Source organism: Haemaphysalis longicornis, unplaced genomic scaffold (assembly GCF_048455015.1).
Source record: "Haemaphysalis longicornis isolate Haplotype H1 unplaced genomic scaffold, Haemaphysalis longicornis Haplotype H1 scaffold_11, whole genome shotgun sequence".
Lineage (NCBI taxonomy): Eukaryota > Metazoa > Arthropoda > Arachnida > Ixodida > Ixodidae > Haemaphysalis > Haemaphysalis longicornis.
In genome coordinates this window covers 93,421,224-93,440,851 of record NW_027526214.1, presented here as the reverse complement: position 1 = coordinate 93,440,851, position 19,628 = coordinate 93,421,224, and positions in this window count along the sequence as shown.

Here is a 19,628-nt window from a genome sequence, read left to right as displayed (position 1 = left end):
CTCATAACAGAAAAGGCTAATCTAGCTACTTCCGGTAAAAAGTGCTGGTTCTACTGTGCATTATGGCTTCTCTATTCTATGATGTGAGCCTGCCACTCTATTTAGACCTAGGGCGATGTTTACAATATCAGGCACAACCCGCCTTTCTAAAATGTTCAGAATAGGATGCAATAGGGAAAGATATACCTGTTAGTATTTTATTCTACTTGCTGTGGCAGCAGTTGTATGAGAAGAACACATGGTGCTCAGGATTTTTGTTTATTTTTTGTTTCATTATGGACATTCGCCCAATGGCAATAAAGTAGGCCGACGAATATTCACAAGAGAAAAACAACTGCGCGTATCAGTTTCAAATGCGGCCACCAGAGAAAAGTTTAAAAAGAGAAACAATGATTACATACTAGAAACCAACCAGCGATAAAATAAGTGTAAATACTGCACCTGACAAATGGGACGTTATACGATAAAGACTGGTAGAGAGGCAATAACAAGGCATGAACAAGTCATAAAAGAGGCATATAGAAGACAAATCTCAAAATATTGCAGGAGAAAATACACCAACCCAGGACCACTCACTGAGTAAATTCTAGGGTTTAAATTTCCAAAATTGCGAAGTAGGATATATTTCCAATCAGATTTAGCGTGAGGCGATTGTTATGGTTCATGAAACGGGAACAGAAAACCAATTTTTGAAATCTGAGGTACGCGCAGCTTTTTGTTTTTTTAAAGGTGGTCGCGACAAGATGATACATAGGTTGGTAGATGTAAAGATAAGTCCCTGGTAACAGTATTGCGTTTAAGGTATGCGTCACCAAGAAAGGAAACGTTAAACGTGCCATCCTCAAAAATAGGTTATGCCAGCCAAGCGAGTTGCTTATTGTAGTAATGCTGGTTATTAACTGCTAATTTTGGGTCACAAATCGAGCAGCATAACTGTGAAGGTAGTTTAAGCGGACAATAACATTTTTAGTGTGGGGACCATGCACATGGCATGCATCCCTGAGGATGAGCGTAATCTCTGATAAGTATAGGCGTGTCTACTTCTTGAGGCGCGGATAAAATTTCTTCGAATAAAGTGTTGTGTGCATGCAGCTTTAAAACAGACTGCTTGAAACGTCACGGTGTTAAGTCAGCTGAAAAGATTACGCCAAGGTATTGGTAGGGTGCGGGATAGACTTTCGTAGTTAGTGCGATTGACACACTATTAAAATAATCTTCCATGCGTTTCGCAGAAAATGCGATGTTGTAATACTTAGTGATGGTTAGAGGCATGAACCTTGTGCAGCCTAAAAATATATTCTGCCGATATCTGTTTCAGGGCTATTTTTACAGACAGTCCCTTATTCTTTCTGTCTAAAAAACAGTCTCCTAAAGAAAGCCTGATTTTTACTTTTGGTCGTGGCCTATATTATGATCAATTTTAGCAATGGCGATTGCCCTGCCACTGGCCAGCGCGGAATGCCAGAAGACATAGACTTTATCTTTGATTCGGTTTCATTTACAACTTCTTGTTAGCTTTCTTTGAAGTTGCACCGGAGCCATTGAAGAATATTTCATGGTTATCCAAGAAAACCGTGTTTGTCCATAGGAAGCAGATAAGATACCTCCGGGGATCTTTTAGTATGCAGTCGGTTTGATGGCCATGGTGGTATGATTGAAACTCGTCATTGGATAATTGGGTCAGCTGAGTGGAGCACAAATGACCTTCCCTGAAGTTAGTCTGATAACCTAGTAGATTACGTGGAGCCCAGCCATTGCCCTTCTTACGCGCTGAACCTTCTGTTTCTTATGACTTCTCTATCTGCTAATAGGAGCAGGCGATATATATAGGCATAGGGTACGCGTACAATATAGAAGTAATCCGGTCATTTAAAATGCATAAATTTAAGATATGCATAATGAAAAGCTATGCCGGTAGGATTTGATGCTTTTCGCTCTAAGGTCCGTCGCCCAGAAAGTGCACACGGAACCGAACTTTGAGCATTTTATGGGACAGCTTCCACTCAGCATTAGTGGTTATCCATCAGATAATAGGACCCGTGCACTTCATTTAGGGCTAGTATATCAGGTACTATATTAGAACTAACGCGCCTCAAGAAAACTTCCAACTAAGCAAATTCATCAGGGGTTGCTATACATGTTAGTACTCGAACCTCCTTGCTGTGGCACTGCCGGTGAGAGAAGAATAAGAGGAACTAGGCTGTGGGCTTCTGAAAGCCCTGCTTTTATTGTGCATTATCGCTTCTACATCTGAAAATTGGAGCTGGAAACACCACTTCAGGCAAGCAATGCGTTCACATTATTGTAACAAATCCGTCACATTTAAAATGTGCCATTCAAAATGCATTTAGGAACTTTAAAAATAAATATAAGTTTTCCGTGCCCCTTTCTGTGGCGCTGTCTTGTAAGAAGAATGCACTGAACAGGCTATCACTTTTTTAATTCATTGCTTTCACTGTGCAATATTGCATCTCCACCTAGCCGGTGACTCTATTTAGGCTAGGAGTGCGTTTACAATACACGAACAATGGCATGCCTTTTGAAATGTAAAAACCTATAAAAACTTATCAGGGAAAGCTATAGCTGTAAGTACCCAATGCTCCTCGATGAGGCAGCCGTGATATAGGAAGAATAAACAGAGCCCGGCTAACAGCATTTCAAAGCACTGCTGCTACTGTTCAATATGGCTTATCCATCTGATAATGAAATCCAGCAATCTATAAACGCTTTAGCAGGTTTGCTAGTATTAGAATGAACACGTCTCTTGTTAGTGCGCAAGCCTAAGAAATGCATTAGGGCATTCTTTAGCTGTGGGTACTGCAAGCTCCTCTTTGTGGCAGCGGTAGTATAAGAAGAATACACGGAGCCAGGCTATCATCTTTCAAACGCACTGCTTTCATTGTGCAACATTCGTTCTCCATCTCGTAGGTGGAGCTGGCCGCTATATTTATGAATGGAGTTGCGTTCACATTATTAAAATAAACGTGGCCCTGCTAAAACACAAAATAAAGAAATGCAGTTGAGATTGATATACCATAAAGTAACTGATGCACCTTGATGTGGCCTCCGAGGTATGACGACAATACGCTGAGCGCAGCTGGTGCTATTCGTAAGCGCCGACTTCATTGTGCGGTATGGCTTCGGCATACGATATTAGGACCAGGTTGTATTGAAGTGTATGGTTGCATTGACAATATTTAAAGTAACGCGAATTGCCGGTATTTACAAAGTCAAGATATTGCTTAGGGATAGCCATAGCGATACGAGTTGACGCTTCTTGCTATGTGATCCATCGTAATAAAAAGACACTTGGTCTCAGATTTAAGGAATGTAAGGCGGATGTTAGCCTTTCTATTATGGCTTCATCGTGTGATAATAGGATCCGTCTTATTTCTAGGAATGAAGTTACAATACTAGAATGAACGCACACCTTCTAAACTAAACTATACAAATACATCAGGTGATGCTATACCTGTTAGTACTCTGACCTCTTCACTGTGGCAGACCTCGTACGACAAGAACACATGGTGCCCTGCTATCGACGTGTTGTAGCGTGATTGACTTTATATTATGGCTTCTCCAAATGCTAATAGAAGCCAGCCACTCTAAATAGGGAGAGGACTTCGTTTACAAATATATAAATATTGTGGCCCATAGAAAATGTCCTAACTGAAGAAATAAATTAAAATAAGCCACAGCTGGAAGTACTACGCAATCCTCGCATGTTGCAGCAGTCGTATGAGGGCAATGTGACCTGCTAAGCTATCGGTTTCGTAGAGAGCACAACCCACTGCAAAATATGGTGTCTCCATATGATTATGGCAAATAGGTAGTTATTTTCGGCAATGATTTCCTTAGAGGGTAAAAAGGAGGCGTCTTTCCAACATTTATGAAATAAAACTGCAATAGCAAAGCAATATCTCAAGTAATTGGAACAATTAACTGTGGCAGCAGTCGTAAAAGAACAAGACCTTGAAGCCAATTGTAAGCTTTGTAAAGCAGCGATTTACATTGCAGTGTGGCTTTTCTATCTGACTCTAGCACCCGGAGCATTCTTTTAAGGATAGGGTAACATATACAATATTAGAAGGAGTGCGCACATTTTATATGTATCAACAGATAAACGCAATAGGTGAAGGTAAACCTGTCAGTACTCGATGCTCCTCGCCCTGGCGTGTCGTAAGAGAACACAAGAAAACTAGCTCGTAGCTTTTAAAAGCACTCCTTCTGCTGTGGAGCATCGTTGATCCGTCGGAGAATTCAATCCGGCAATCGAGCTGAACTTGGGATACATGACAATGTTGAGAGGAACGCACCCCTTTTAAAGGGTACAAAATTAACAGATGCATTAGGAAAGGCTTACCTGTAGGTACTCGTGCTCGTTAATGTGGCAGCTGTTGCATGAAAATACTACATGGAGAGCGTCTATCAGCTTATTAAAGCAGTGCTTCTACTGTGCATTATTTGTCTTTTCGTGTGGTAATAGGAGGCGGACACTCTGTTTAGCGCTAGGGTTGCGTTTACAATACTAGAAGGAACTAACTCTGTCTAAAATATGTACACTAAGAAATGCATCATGGAAAGGAACACCTTAAGTACTCAATTATATGATGTTGCAGCCCTACTTTGAAAAAAATACGGCGTTCCAAGCATTGGGCTTCTAAAGTGCTAATTCCACAATGCATTATGACTTCTTCATCTGATAACAGGAGGCGGCCACATTCTTTACGGAAGGGTTGCGGTTAAAACATTGAAGGGAATGCGGCCTTTTTTATGTAACACAATAAATTCAGTTGAAAAGCTATAACTGTAATAACGTGGTGCTCCTTGCTGTGGCAGCCTTTGAATGCGAACAATCTATGCTACCAGGTTACGAGTCTTCTAAGGCACTTCTTCCACCGTGCAGCATGGTTTCTCCAGCAGATAAAAGGAGCTGGCCACACTTTGATAGCTTTTCGCTCACACAGTTGGAAGGAATTCGTTATTCCTAAAATGTACGCAGAAAACAAAGGCCATAGGTTAAGAGATACCTCTAAAAACTCTAGGGCTCTTCGCCGTCGCAGTCATCGTTTTGCCAACATCGTTAGAGTCATCGTGTTAAAGGAAAAGCGAGTTTATAATAGCGACGTTTTGCTACCCTAACAACTCAAAGCATGCCCTGGCGCAGAACAGCAGTCAACAATGGCACGTGCGCAGACTGGTGTTGGCGAATTTGTTGGCGAATCTTTGTGCGCGAGTTTGTCTCAACCAGTCGATTTTTCTCGAGAACAATGTAGACCAAAAAATGTAATTTTAGGCTAGTGACGTTCGGGCGAACCGCGTCTTTCACAAAATTAGATAGCCCGTGCGGCAAAGAGAATAAAGAATGGAACACGCGCTTCCTTGCCAATAAGGTAAGAACGCCGTGCCCGGTTGCGCGGTAACAGAAAACATAAATATAACAAACGCTATGCATATTTCCGGCCTTGCCCTCAAAAAGGGCATCGATTCGGTGCTAACATTAATAAAATAAAAGTCTGAAAAAGCAAAATAAAAGTCCGTCATTTTGCTCAGTAGGGTTTCTTGGAAACCACATGGAAACTTAGGGCCGCGTGTATCGTCGTGATGTGCCGGAATCACAAGCGGGGCTAAACGTGTAGCTACGTTGGCCGACGCGTCATGAATACTGGTATTTCAAAATACCATCGCAGAAGCTTCTCTCTCAGTACCCGTCGTAGGATGAGAGTCCAAACCCCCACATAATCTCCTAAGTGGTACAGAAAGTCGGGGCGTCGGAGGTAGTCGATCCGGCAACCACCCGCTGCTGGTTCGTTGTATGAACTCGAGCGAGCTGGCGCACCTCCTCCGAACGGTGAAGGTGTTCTTAAACGTCGCCGCGGAGATTGTCGTCTTCCACGGCCTGAAACACTCCAGTTACCCGTCTTCCATAGACATGTTCGAACTTTGTCACGTGCGTACTTTCCGGGAGAGCCGCATTGTACGCAATCTTGACGTAGAGGAGGTCTTCACCCCAAGCCCTATTGAACGTCGACGTACACAGACAGTGTATCCGCAATCTTCTCGCTCAGAAGTTTCTTTAGTTAGTTCGTTTGGGGGTGGCACGAGGTCGTTCTTCGCTGATGCGTGCTGCTTCTTTGCATAAGCATAAGCTTCTTTGCATAACATTCTTGATTGATTGATTGATTGATTGATTGTACGGTTTAACGCGCCGACGCAACGCAGGCGATGAGGCGCGCTGTAGTGCAGTGCTCCGGATTAATTTTGACCTCCTGGGGGTCTTTAACGTGCGCCGAAATCTCGTACACACGGGCATTTTTGCTTTTCGCCTCCATCAGAAAAGCGACCGCCGCGGCCGGGAATCGAACCCGCGAACATTCTTTGCATACGCACGGTAGTGCAGGCAGTTCCAGGCTCCGCGGTTTGGACTTCAGGGGCTCGATCGGCAGGACAACTTGGTTCACGGGAACTTTGCTTCTGCTAGAGCAGTTCCCCTCGGAAGCAGTCCCCCTCGGAACAGCGTTAGTCTCTGATAGCGCGTCATGTAGTCTGTCACTACGACAATGGACTTATTCTGCGATAGTCCCCGCACGGCGCACCTTGATTAATCTTGGTTGCGGAATTTACGACACCGCAGACTCCGAGCCCCCATACTCACGCAATAATCTACCATGACTAGGAGGTATCAGGTGAAAGGCAGAAAACACACACGGGAACCGTCGGAGATCAGGTCAAGTTCCGGCGGGTGGTTTCCCTGCCTGTTTACTAGGCAGGGAGCTTTGGTACCTCTCTCGGTATCACAGTAACTAGAGCGAAGCAAATACCCCCCTCTCCTGTTATGATACTATGCTGTACCGTAATTTTTCCGCCAGTATGTTTTTCCCCCATTGCCATTATTTCCATTTCCTGAACGAGAAAATAATCTAGAATAATTGTGATGGAATCCCCTGACACATTCCAGTATATAGCAACAAAATCAGTGTTCTTGATTGCAAACTATCTTGAAGGCATTATTGGGAAATCATGTAGGGCTCACAAAATGCACTGGTCATGTCCTTATCGAGATAAACGAGAAGCCGCAGGCCATAAAGCTACCAGCTCAAACTTTAATGGATGGTCGGTACATCAGGGTAAAACCGCACCGGAGCCTCAACAGCCCTCAGTGTGTGATCTCTGATCCAGATCTGAAGACAACAGGGGGTATGGATCTCCTTGAACGCTTGAAGGATCTGGGCGTCATTGCCATGTGGCATATCACCATTCGTAGAAACTACAAGGTGATTCCCACCAAGCACATCATCTTGACCTTTCATTGTTCAGCACTCCCACATGTAAGGCAGCTTTAATTTGGTGCTCCATCCGTCCTGACATCTCGAACCCACGGGGCTCTTTTAAGTGCCAGCGGTTCGGAAGCGGTATAAACTCTTGCCATGGCCGAACAACTTGTGCAAAATGTGCGGCGCAAGATCACCCGAGTGACAATAGCCCATCTAACGCCCTCACTTGTGTGATTTGCCGGGGTCCCCATGCGTCATACTTCCGCAAATGTGAACATTTTCAGCTTGAAAAAAAAAATCATCAACGTCGCAGTCACTGAAAACATGACCTTCCCAGAGGCGCGGAAGAAGTTCGCCTCTTTCCTTCTGGGGAGGTACGCCGACGCAGCTCGCACATGTCTGGTTTCCACAGGGCGTCTGGCTTCCACATGGAGCCAATTCACTGAGTTTAGCATGGTCGTGCATCCGACCCCGTGGGGTCGCCTCAGTCATGCCAACCCGTCACGATACGGCATGCTGACGCAGCAGCAGCTCTAGGAGCAAACGCCTCTTTCCGAACCGGTGGCCCTTTTGCCCCTGCCTTCCCGTCCGGCAGTTCATTGGAGGGGCCCGAGGAAATGGACTCTGAGGGCGTCGCATCGGCGCCCACCGCCACCGTACCGCCCGTAACACCTCTGGCACCCCGGATGCTTTTCGGGGAACTCTACAGACGACCTTTTCTTTTACATCCGTAATAATTTTAGGAAAATTTGCCATGTTTTGTGTTCAGCGCACCTTTAATTTTCTTTGAGAACTTCACTTCTTAGAGCTCATCATATACTAGCCATAGTTTTACCCCTTTTCCTATACAGGAGCCACCTTATTTGTTTTAATCACTTTTTGTCTTAATCCTGGCCCTGTACACCTGCCGTCCTAATACTGTGTTTATTATTTTATCGTGTTCCCTCTAACCAATTTATTTGTCACCCATTATTCAAAACGCTTCCTTCGAATTGTTTGCATTAGTTGGCTTTGCGCCATTAACATACAAACATCATCATAATCGTACTTGTTCTCCGCTCGTGATGTAGGGAATGGGTCCAGAAAGTACATGCCAATCGGCTGCAAGGGTCGCGATGGAATGTCGATGGGTTGCAGAAGTCCCGTTATTCTCCTCGGCCGCGTTTTTTGTTGCTGACAGTCACAGCAGCTCCGGACAGATGGGGACACTTAGGTTGTAATGCGAGGCCAGTAGCACTTCGCCTTTATTCTCCCAATAGTGTCAGTTGTTCCCTAATGACGGTAAGGTGGGGCTTCGTGGAACGCTTTTGAAAGTTCGTCCTGAAGGTCTGCGCGGATGACACGAAGGCACTTTTGTTACCTTTGTTGCAGCTTGTTATTGTAAGTGTTATTTTTTGTATTGTTCAGATTTCTGTGTAATATTTTGACGCCCTCAGTGTTCAATTTTGATGTTTGTGGAAAAATACATTATTATAAGCATCAGAATTCCGAATATACACCTCTATATATGTTGTCTGTGGGGTAGTGGCTTTCGACGGTGTTATCATTTCATATACTAATACTTTCTGTGTCCGATTTGTGCGTTCTCGCTTCATACGATTTGATTTGAAAATAGAAGCCCTCAGTTTAACAAATAGTTTGCAGAACCCTCAAGTCTGCTCAAATAATTTCAAGGCGAAATACTAAACCTCTTAATACACATTTGTTTCTTTGTGATTGTTTCTTCGTGTTTTGTCATGCAATACTTCCACAAGCAGAAACGTCACGCTTTATCCAAAATATTTCCTAGAAAGGAAGCCTTTGTGGTTGTAATGCGACTATTTCGATTAAGTGACGTTACACACGCACCTGAAGAAATATTTACTGCATGTATAATTGGTTACACTATGACAAGAGCGGTGACAGTTTCAACGTAACATGTTTTAATGAAATGGCGCCGTGGTTTCGATTTCAGTATCAACCTAAATGAATTTTTTTATTCACTGCAGTGGGTATTCGCTGTACCGGACAGAAGTGATCCTTTGTTTTAATCGTCGATTGTGGCTTTGGCGTTACAAAGTAAAATAATTTATTCTCTTTACACCACACCATGTTGTATGCAAATAAAACGGAATGACAGATTACAAATCTCCCATTGAACAAATCTACACACATTTGCTACATTGAAAGTGCTTGTACGTGCGAAGACATAGTTTATTTAGGCAAGTACACGCAGCGGTTAACCCTTAGCGGGTTTGTTTGGTGGGAAGTACGCCATAAATATAAAATGTAACCTATGACTACCCTCAAACGCCGTGTTAAAACAGCTTATTTTTAGACGCGGACTAGCCTTTTATCATAAAAACACCACGTGCGGAAACACCAAGCAGAAGCGAACGACGGATGTTTTAAGCAACACTGAAGGAGTGCACTCATTCAGTAAATAAACAGCCACGCAAGGGCAAGGTTTTGAGAAGGTGTGAATTGGTCGGACGCGCGCAGTAGTTGTTGCCGCAGTAGTTGTTGCCAATAGTTGTTGTCCCATGTAGGGATAGAGAAATGTAGAAAAATGTAAAAGAGTCGAAAGTTCGGCAAGTTGGTATTGACGCATCTTAAAAATCAAACTGCGCGCCAATTAATGAGGACGTGAACACACTGAAGACGCCACAAGCGCAGACTCACAACTGGTTTATTGTTACAAAAATCAGAACATTAAATACCCAGGCGCCCCACATACGTCACATTCTCAGCGCTATCGGCTGCACACACAAATAAAAAACTCAGAAGCACACGAATGACAGATAATTCCGCGACGATAACACCATCACACATGAAATATCCTCCCCCTCTTCACCACGCATGCCCTGAAGAGGCTACCCTTCAAAAAAAAAGACTCGTGCTCAGGAAGGGCGGCTTGACGTTCTCGGGGATGCTGTAATCCCAGAGGAACACCAGCGGGTGGTGCGGCTCGGACCGAAGTTTGGCCTTGAGCCCGCCCTGGCCCCAGCTGAAAAACTTGCAACGGTGAGGAAAGTTGCGAGCCTGGTGCCTGAGGATGTTCGTGCGCGGTGCATCGCGGAGGGCGTGGACGTCCTGGAAAGGGGAGGAGCCAGGCAACGGAAGTCGACCAATGTCAAAAAACTGTGGACTACCTGGTGTCGTCGCAGCTAAAGGTGACTGTGGCTGACAAAGAAGGCCATTTCGTAGTTATGCCTGAAGGTGTTTATAACGAGAAAGCCAGCGCTGCTGTTGCAAATAACTTTGTTTCTACTTCCGTTAAGGTAGAACGACTGAAGAAACGTGCAATCGCGCTTTTGCGTAGTAATAATCTAGAGCGTGTGGCGTCTTCCGTTAAAGCACAAAAGGGAACTAAGCTTGACATTTTCTTCAATGCGAAGACGCATAAACCGGGCATTCCATTTAGAGCAATTGTCTCCGAACGCGGAACATGGCAGCGGGCTGTGTCAGGGTATCTTATGAAACTTCTAGACACTTTACATGTCAATGACCCGTACATGGTCCCCAACTCAGCAGAGGTCGTTAAGAGTATGGGGGAACTTGACAATGGAAGCCTTGATGCGTTCAGCATTGATGTGGAGGATCTTTATTACTCTATGCCGCATGACGCATTAATGAGCAGTGTAAAGAAATGCATAACACAGGACAACGACGAGTGTGCATTCATTGGTAGATGCGGGATGTCGCTGAATTCCTTTTTAGAACTGTCGTCCTTCTACCTGGCCTCCACTGTGGTCGAGTGGGAAGGAGGACCATTTATTCAGAGGAGTGGCGTGTGCATAGGGTCCCGAGTGGCCCCTGTTCTCAGTAATATCTTTTTGGGAGGTGTGGATAGGTGTCTCAATGAGAAGCTTGAGGGGCTTGTTGTAAAAGTGTTCCGGTATGTGGATGATTTTCTGGGGGTGGTAGACAGGCCCTCGTGCAGAATTTGCCCCGACGTACTAAAGGTTTTGAAAGAGTGCGGTCAGAGTCTTCGATTTACCTTCGAATTACCTAGAGATAGAGTGCTCCAGTTTCTGGATTTAAGGATGACTTTCGGAGAAGGGCACATGTGCTACGCGTACGCTCCGAGGTCTGTAAAAGCCCTTTTAAGCTTTGAGTCGGCGCACTCGAAAGTTGTGAAGCAGGGTATTGCACTTTCCTGCTTGAAGTCGGCCATTTCAAAATCGTGTGAGCATTCGATGCCCGAAAGGGTCTTACAGCCGGTGGAGAAGCTAAAAAAATCCGGGTACCCTGATCATGTTATTTCTAGAGCAAGTGAAAAACTCGTAAAGTGGGTAAAGTCGGATAGGGAGGCCATACCACCAAAAGAAAAGCCGAAAAACTTTGCCGTGGTGCCCTATGTTTACAAGATGTCACACGGTATAAAACGAGTGGCTGGGCGGTATGACGTAAAAATAGTGTTTTCAGCTCCTAATAAGTTAAGTAAGATCTGCCCAAAAGTGAACAAAAGGGCAGGAAAACGTCAAGGAGCATGTGGTATTAATCACAAAAAGAAGTTCGTCCAATGTGCCACGGGGGTTGTTTATTCCTTACCACTTGTATGCGGCATGGTATACATTGGGCAAACCGGGCGTTGTTTAAATACAAGACTAAAGGAACATAACTATTCGAAAGAAAAACGGGACCTGAGCCACATGTCTTCCCATTGCCGCGCATGCGTTCCTGAATGTACCCCTGAATGTACCGCTGTGTTTGAGCGCACAACCATTTTATTTAGGCATAAGAATCAGCAGACAAGAGAAATTGTCGAGTTCAGACACATTTTAAAAGCTGGTTCAGATTGTATTAGTCACCCATCTATTGCCTTGCTTAGTCGCGAAGTCGCCTACATAGATGGGCACTAAACATGAATTTGAAGCCTCTTCAGGGCATGCATGGTGAAGAGGGGGAGGATATTTCATGTGTGATGGTGTTATCGTCGCGGAATTATCTGTCATTCGTGTGCTTCTGAGTTTTTTATTTGTGTGTGCAGCCGATAGCGCTGAGAATGTGACGTATGTGGGGCGCCTGGGTATTTAATGTTCTGATTTTTGTAACAATAAATCAGTTGTGAGTCTGCGCTTGTGGTGTCTTCAGTGTGTTCACGTCCTCGTTAATTTGCGCGCAGTTTGATTTTTAAGAGAAATGTAGAGACCGCGCAGATACCGACACCGGCGTTACCTGATCGAACACCTTGTTGTTCTCGTCTTTCTTTATTGCGTGCTCACGCCCCTACCCCGCTGCCCGCCCTGTTCGTCATCTTGTTTGGTTGAGCTGCAAGGCGCGTTGCGCTTTCCGCCACAGCATTCCCACGGGAAATTCAACACCCTCCTCTAAAGTTTTCAGTTCGTCGTTTGCGTTGACGTTCAACTTCGGGTGCCTTCGTTGTATCAGAGGCTTCTTGATGTGGTTTCAATGACTCAAGGACATAAGGCGCGTTCTTAGCACATGCTCCTATCTCGGTTTTGTAGCGCAGTGGGAAGAGCGCCGCGCACCTCCCGTTGCGACCAAAGAGTCGTGGGATTGAAATCGGGCACCGCTATTTTTTTATGGTGTAGGGGGAGAGGTACAGACAACGACGGACGCCGGACATAGCCCCGAGCAAGAGATGTTTTGCATCTAAAAAGACTAAATGCCCTTACGTATATCCCTTATTGCAGAAGGAATATTCATTGCCCCAATAGATATTATAATCCGAGGAGACAAACTAAACCATAAACGGTCATTAGGGCCCTTCGTAAAGCAATTGTATACCTGTTAAGAGGCGGCGACAGGTGAGAAAATGATGTTCGATTGTTTTAGGGACCTCGCACCGCTCACATAGTTCCGTAGGTGAAACCCCTGCTTTATACAGAGAGAACCTATGCCTGCAATAGTGGAGCGCAGATCAGGGATGGTTACTTCGCCTTGCTAAGAGCCATAAAAATGACCATTCTAGCCGAAATATTAATGCCGATACTCGGCATAAGGATACGAGCGCATCTGAACGAGTAGCATTCAAATACCACTATTGTTTTATATTATAAAATGCAAGAAGAACCGGATTAGGAATGCCGAATGGAGCGGAGCTGTCACAGCAAAATTAGCTAAATGGTCCGCGAGCTCGCTCCCCTGACGACTGTTTGGCTAAGGACCCAAGCCAAAGTACTTTCATCACGTGCCTCGGAACAACAAGCACTCACGTTCGGTACAATAAACTGCGAAGAGGAAGTTAATTTTGATGTAACTTATATGGAATGGAATTATATGATGGTATGTGATACGTAAGACAGCACTATACATAGTGCAAGGGCTATTGCTAAAACATTCTGCCCGAAAAATGGGTGTGTAGTCAGGGATTCATAGCGAATAACTCCCAACTAGAGAATGTGAAAAAATACCAATTTCACCTTGTTGCCGTTTTGGGAGTCTGTATAAATGTCTTTAAATTACAGAAGAAGCAGGATAATTGGATTAATAATTGGATACTGCTAGAAGCAGGATACGTTTGTAAAAGAAGTGTTTCAACTGCAGGGAAGGGGTTTTGAAAGAAAATCTTAGTTTGTCACTCGATAGTTGATACTGGGAGGATTTCATAGAGCTAAAGAAAACTGCAATCAAGCCATGTTTGAACGAATGACACTAGGGGGAGATTAGATTCGGCCACTCAGATATTAAAGATTAGTTTTAACTACAAATCAATACCGGCTTGGCAGCTCGAGAGGGAAGAGGGGGGGCTTCAATGATGATGGTTGGGTTTTTATGGTGCAAGGCCGACTAAGGGCAAAGAGCGCCAGGGGAAAGTTTATTTAATGAAGTGAAGTGGTAACCACTTAAAGGTAGGTAAAAAAAAAACATGTCAACCGAACATAGTAAAATCAGTTACAATAATGGTGATGGCGGGTGTATAGGGCCAGATTTGATTATGCGTGATAGGAAATGAGGTTTAAAAACTTAACGTCTGACAAATACTCAAACACACGTTTAACAGAAACAATGACTTCGTCACCTAGAAACGGCGATGGATGTAGTGGGATATGTTGTCGGTAGAGTTCTCTGAAGTGTTTGTGTCTAGTTGTGTGAAGTGCCTTGCATGTGATTAGTATGTGCATTACGGATAGGGCCTCTCCGCACCTGCTGCACAGATGTCTTGGAGATGCAGTGAGAAGGTGCGAGTGCGTTGCATGAGTGTGCCCTATCCGTAATCTAGCCAAGGCGACTTCAGTGTATCTATTACGTGTGTCGGTGGCGTATGGTCCCAAGTTAGGTTTTATTACGTGTAACTTGTTGTCTGTTTGTTCACTGCAGTGTGTTTGCCATGTTTTGCGGAGTTGTTGTCTGATGTGTCGTTTCACGTCGGTGTAGGGTAATGTGGTTATGTCTACTGGATTTAAAAGTGTAGCAGCAGCCATTCGGTCCGCTGCTTCGTTCCCGGCTATACCAGAGTGGCCAGGGTCCCAGCGAAGAACCAGTTCAAATTTGCGTACATACACCGACATAATACCCTTGACGATCAGATTGACAACGTGGTTTTTCGAAGGCATTGTTGACGACATTGCCCGCACAACACTGAGGGAATCTGTATAGATAATGGATTTTGGGATGTGGCTTTGAAGTATATGATTGACAACAAGAAGTACACCGTAAGCCTCTGCCGTAAAGATACTAGTGTGACTATTCAGAGTTTTGGTGACACTAAGGCTGGGCCCATGCACCGCGCAGGACACAGAGGTGGAAGTCTTAGAGGCATCCGTATAAAATTCAGAGCACTCATACTTCTGCTGCAAATACAAGAAATGCTGCAGAATTGCACATGTGGGAGCTCGGTTTTTATCTACATGTGTGAAAGATCTGTCGCATGAGACAGGGCGGAGATAACACGGTGCTATGAAATCCGTTACAGAACTTTGGATTGTATCTAAAAGGGAGACAGCAAGCTCTGACGCTTCCTCTCTAACTCTGTAAGAGAAGGGTGCAGAGAACGATGGTCGATTTAAAAGGAGTTCAGTCATGGACGTATCATGAAAAACTGATTTAAAAGGATGGTGAGGCATGGATGAAATTTTAAAAGCATAAAGGAGGTCTGTGTATGCTCGCTGACGTTGTAGGTTTCATTTGTTGCACTCCACATATAGGCTTTCGACCGGGCTAGTGCGGAAGGCGCCACACGCCAGGCGGAGCCCGAGATGGAGCACTGGGTCCAGCATTTTGAGGGATGTTTTACTTGCCGACCCATAAACAATGCTACCATAGTCCAATCGTGAACCTATCAAGCTGGTAAAAACACGTAAGAGAAGTTGTTTGTCAGCACCAAAAGAGATGTGCGACAGAACCTTCAGGATATTCATTGTTTTTAAGCATTTATGTTTTAGTAGTTTTATGTGTGGGATGAATGTCAGCTTTTCGTCAAAGATTATGCCTAAAATCTTGTGTTCCTTTTTCACAGGAATTAAGACACCGTTGAGTTGAATGTCAGGATCTGGCCGGTTACCACACCTCTTGGAAAACAAGACACAATTGCACTTCCCTGGATTAAATTTAAAACCGTTGCTGTCTGCCGAACCAGCCAGCTTGTTAACACCAAGCTGGACTTGGCGCTCGCAGACAGACCGGTTACAAGACTTAAAGGATAATTGTACGTCGTCTACAAAAATTGAGCAGGAAATCGATGTTGGTAGCGCCTTCCGAAGAGAATTCATTTTTACAATAAACAAAGGGCAACTCAACACTCCACCTTTCGGCACGCCGTTTTCCTGCACATGAACCCTTGAAAGTGCAGCTCCAACTCGCTCGCGAAACGTTCTTTCAGACAGGAAACTGGCAAGCGTGTTCATCATGTGACCCGACATGCCAAAGGACTTCCAGTCGCTAAGGATGCCGTACCGCCAAGCAGTATCGTACGCCTTTTCAAGATCAAAGAATACTGTCATACAGTACTGCGTGTGGAGGAAAGCATCTTTTATATAAGACTCTAATGCAACGAGTTGATCGTTCGTAGATCGCCCCACCCTGAAGGCTGCCTGGCAGCTCTCAAGAAGACCATTGTACTCTAAGAAGTAAACGAGTCTCCTGTTTATCATCTTCTCTAAGAGCTTACACAGGCAGCTTTTCAGGGCAATGGGGCGATAACTGGCAGGAGAGGAAGGGTCCTTCCCTTCCTTTAGGAAAGCCACTACTATGGCCTCCCTCCAAGAGCGTGGAAAGTGCCCCGAAAGAAATATTTTATTGTAGAGGTGAAGAAGTGTTTCAAGCGTGTCTGCATGTATGTGTTGTATCATTTTGTATGAAATCCTGTGTGCACCTGGAGCTGAAGGTTTACAAGTACCGAGTGCGACCTTCAGCTCATGAAGCGAAAAGGGGGTGTTATAGGATGAGTTCGAATTATTGCTGTCTCGCAAGGACTTCTTCTCACATGATGCTTTGTGTTTAATGAAAGTGTTGGTGTAATGTGCTGAGTTGGACACGTGTTCGAAGTGTTGTGCAAGCGTGTTGGCCTGGTCTTCGAGTGTGTCCCCTGTTGTGCTAACCAGGGGCAGGCTGTGTGTCTGTTGTCCTTTTAGCTTGCGTATTCGTGTCCAGACTTTGTGACTGTCGGTGTATGAGTTGATGGAAGTAAGGAAGGTGCGCCAACTCTCCCCTTTCGCCTCACGACACATTCGCTTCCCAAGAGCCTTTGCCCGTTTAAAAGAAATGAGGTTATCTGACGTGGGGTACCGGCGAAGGACACCCCACGCCTTGTTCTGGGCCTCTCGCGCCCGCCTGCAGTCTTCGTTCCACCAGGGCCTCCATGGGGTGCGGGACCCACAGGAAGCCTGGGGAATAGACTTTTCGGCGGCGTCGAGGATGTGCGCCGTGACGAGTTGGGCGGCTTCCTCCACGTGAAGGTGTTTTATGGATGTGTGGTGTAGTTTGGATGTTTCTGTGAATGTGCTCCAGTTTGCTTTTGATTCATTAAACCTGTTATGGGAAGATTGACTGCATGGGCCTTTACCTATGTACGTTAGGGAAGTGGGGAAATGGTCACTACCATATGGGTCTGTGCCCACACCCCACTCAAGACATGGAAAGAGAACTGCGGAACCAATCGCCAAGTCAAGATGCGAGTATGTATTGTGTCCTAAGTTATGGTATGTAGGCTGTTTTTTGTTGAAAAGGCATGCTCCGGAGGATGTAAGAAACTTCTCTATCAGGCGACCTCGGGCATCCGTTCTGGAGGAGCCCCAAAGAGAGTTGTGCGCATTAAGGTCGCCTGTTAGTATGTATGGTTCGGGCAGCTGGTCAACCAGTGCCTCGAAATCAGAGCTCAGAAGTGCAAAATCAGGAGGAATATAAATGGAGCACACCGTTATCAACCTATTAAATATTATCGTGCGGATTGCTACAGCCTCGATGACAGTGTTCAGAGTGACATGGTGGCAGGCTAAGGATTTCCGGGAAATTATGGCTACACCGCCAGAAGAGTGTGTGCAGCCATCCCTGTCCTTTCTGAATACCATGTACCTATTCAAGAAATTTCTTTGTTTAGAATTGAGGTGGGTTTCCTGGAGACACATGATACTTGGCTGACTGGCATGCAGAATTTCATTCACATCGTCAACATTTTTAAGGAGGCCTCTGCAGTTCCATTGGATGATGTTTTCCGTTCCTATTATTTAAATTTAAGAATAACTGGAGCGTGTGTGTGTGTGTTTGTTCATGTGTCGTCTTTCGGGGCTGTTATTCTAGGATTTCTAGGCCTTTCTGGCGGCTTGGACATCGGAGGCCGCTCCTTGCGCTGCGTTGCAGGCAGGAACGGCGCGACATCTATCTCCTCGTCGGATGGCAGAAGGGTGCCCGGCGGACCAGGCCCCTCGGACTTGGCCCCCTTTCGGGAGCCGTTCGTTTGAGCCGCCACCGCCGAGGGCGTCCGGGCCACCAAAGGTGGCACGGGAGGTGCGGTGGCGGTGGGAGCCGATGCGGGGCCCCCTGTGTCCATCCCGTCGGCACCCTCCAACGCACGGGTGGACGGGGAAGCAGAGGCGGGAGCGGCACCGGTCCCCACAGAAGAGGTTGTCACTACAACCGCTACTGCCTCAGCAAGCGGCGTGGCAACTGATTGGGATGCCGGAGGCACCCCAGGGGCGGGGGCGGAAGAGGGACCAGGTCAGACTCGCTGAACTGGGTCCCTGTGGACACCAGACGCCGCTCCGCCCCCCGGCGAGCCGCGTCGGCGTACCATCCAGGGGGAAAGATGTGAACCTCTTCCGCGCCTCTGGGAAGGTGATGTTCTCTGTTACCTTCACATTAATGATCGCCTTCTCCTGCTTAAACTTCTCGCACGTTCGAGAGTAGGCAGCATGGGGTCCCTGGCAGTTGGCGCAGGTGAGGGTTGACGATGGACAATTATCAAATGGATGATCATGCTGAGCGCACTTTGCGCAGGTCAGACGACCACGGCAGGAGTTGGTTCCGTGCCCGAACCGCTGGCACTTAAAGCAGCGGCACGGGTTCGGAATGTAAGGACGAATGGAGCATCGGATGAACCCTGCGTTGATATGGTCAGAAAGTGAGGAGCAGTTGAAGGTCAGGATAATATGTTTTGTGGGGATTATCTTATCATCTCTACGGATCGTGATGCGGCGCACGGCTGTTACACCCTCATCCTTTAGACCTTCAAGAATGTCGGCATCTGTCTCGTTAAGAAGATCTGCCTCAGAGATCACACCCTGCGAGCTATTCAGGCTGTGGTGGGGTGTGACCCTGATGTCCAGATCGACCATTTTCGTCTGACCAAGAAGTGTGGTTGCCTGCTGGTGGTTTGTTACCTCGACGAGCACTTCTCCTGGGCGTTGTTTTTTTGCATTGTACGTTTTCCCAATTATTCCATCAAGGTATTTTGTAATCAAAAATACTGATTGTGAAGCAAGAGGGCGGTCTGTGTCTAGAGATTCTATAACAAGAAAACGAGAGTATTTGTCTGGCTTTGGGAAGCTTGTGGTTGGAAGTGGAGGGAAAGATACTTTGGTGCGGCCCCTTTTCCGGGACCGATCACGTTTGGAGGGGGGGTTTTGAATTTTCCATACAGCATAGAAAAAAAGCAGGGGACGGGGGTACTTTCTTCTCAAACCTTACCCTGATAGCCTGAGAGGTCCCGGAGCTCCCTGCCTGGTATACAGACAGGGAGCCCATCCGCCGGAGCTTGACCTGGGCTCCGACGGCCACCGTGTGAGGCTTCTACCCTTCACCTTTAAACACATCAGCACGGTAGGTTACAGTTTATGTTGGGGGCTCGGCGTCCGCGGTATCGCCAGTACCGTCACCAAGATTGCTCAAGGTTGGGGAGGGGGGGGGGGGCTTCAAGCATGCAGAGGTAATTTTGAGTGGTAAGCAAAGAAAGGTGGACCTCCACTTCTGAAA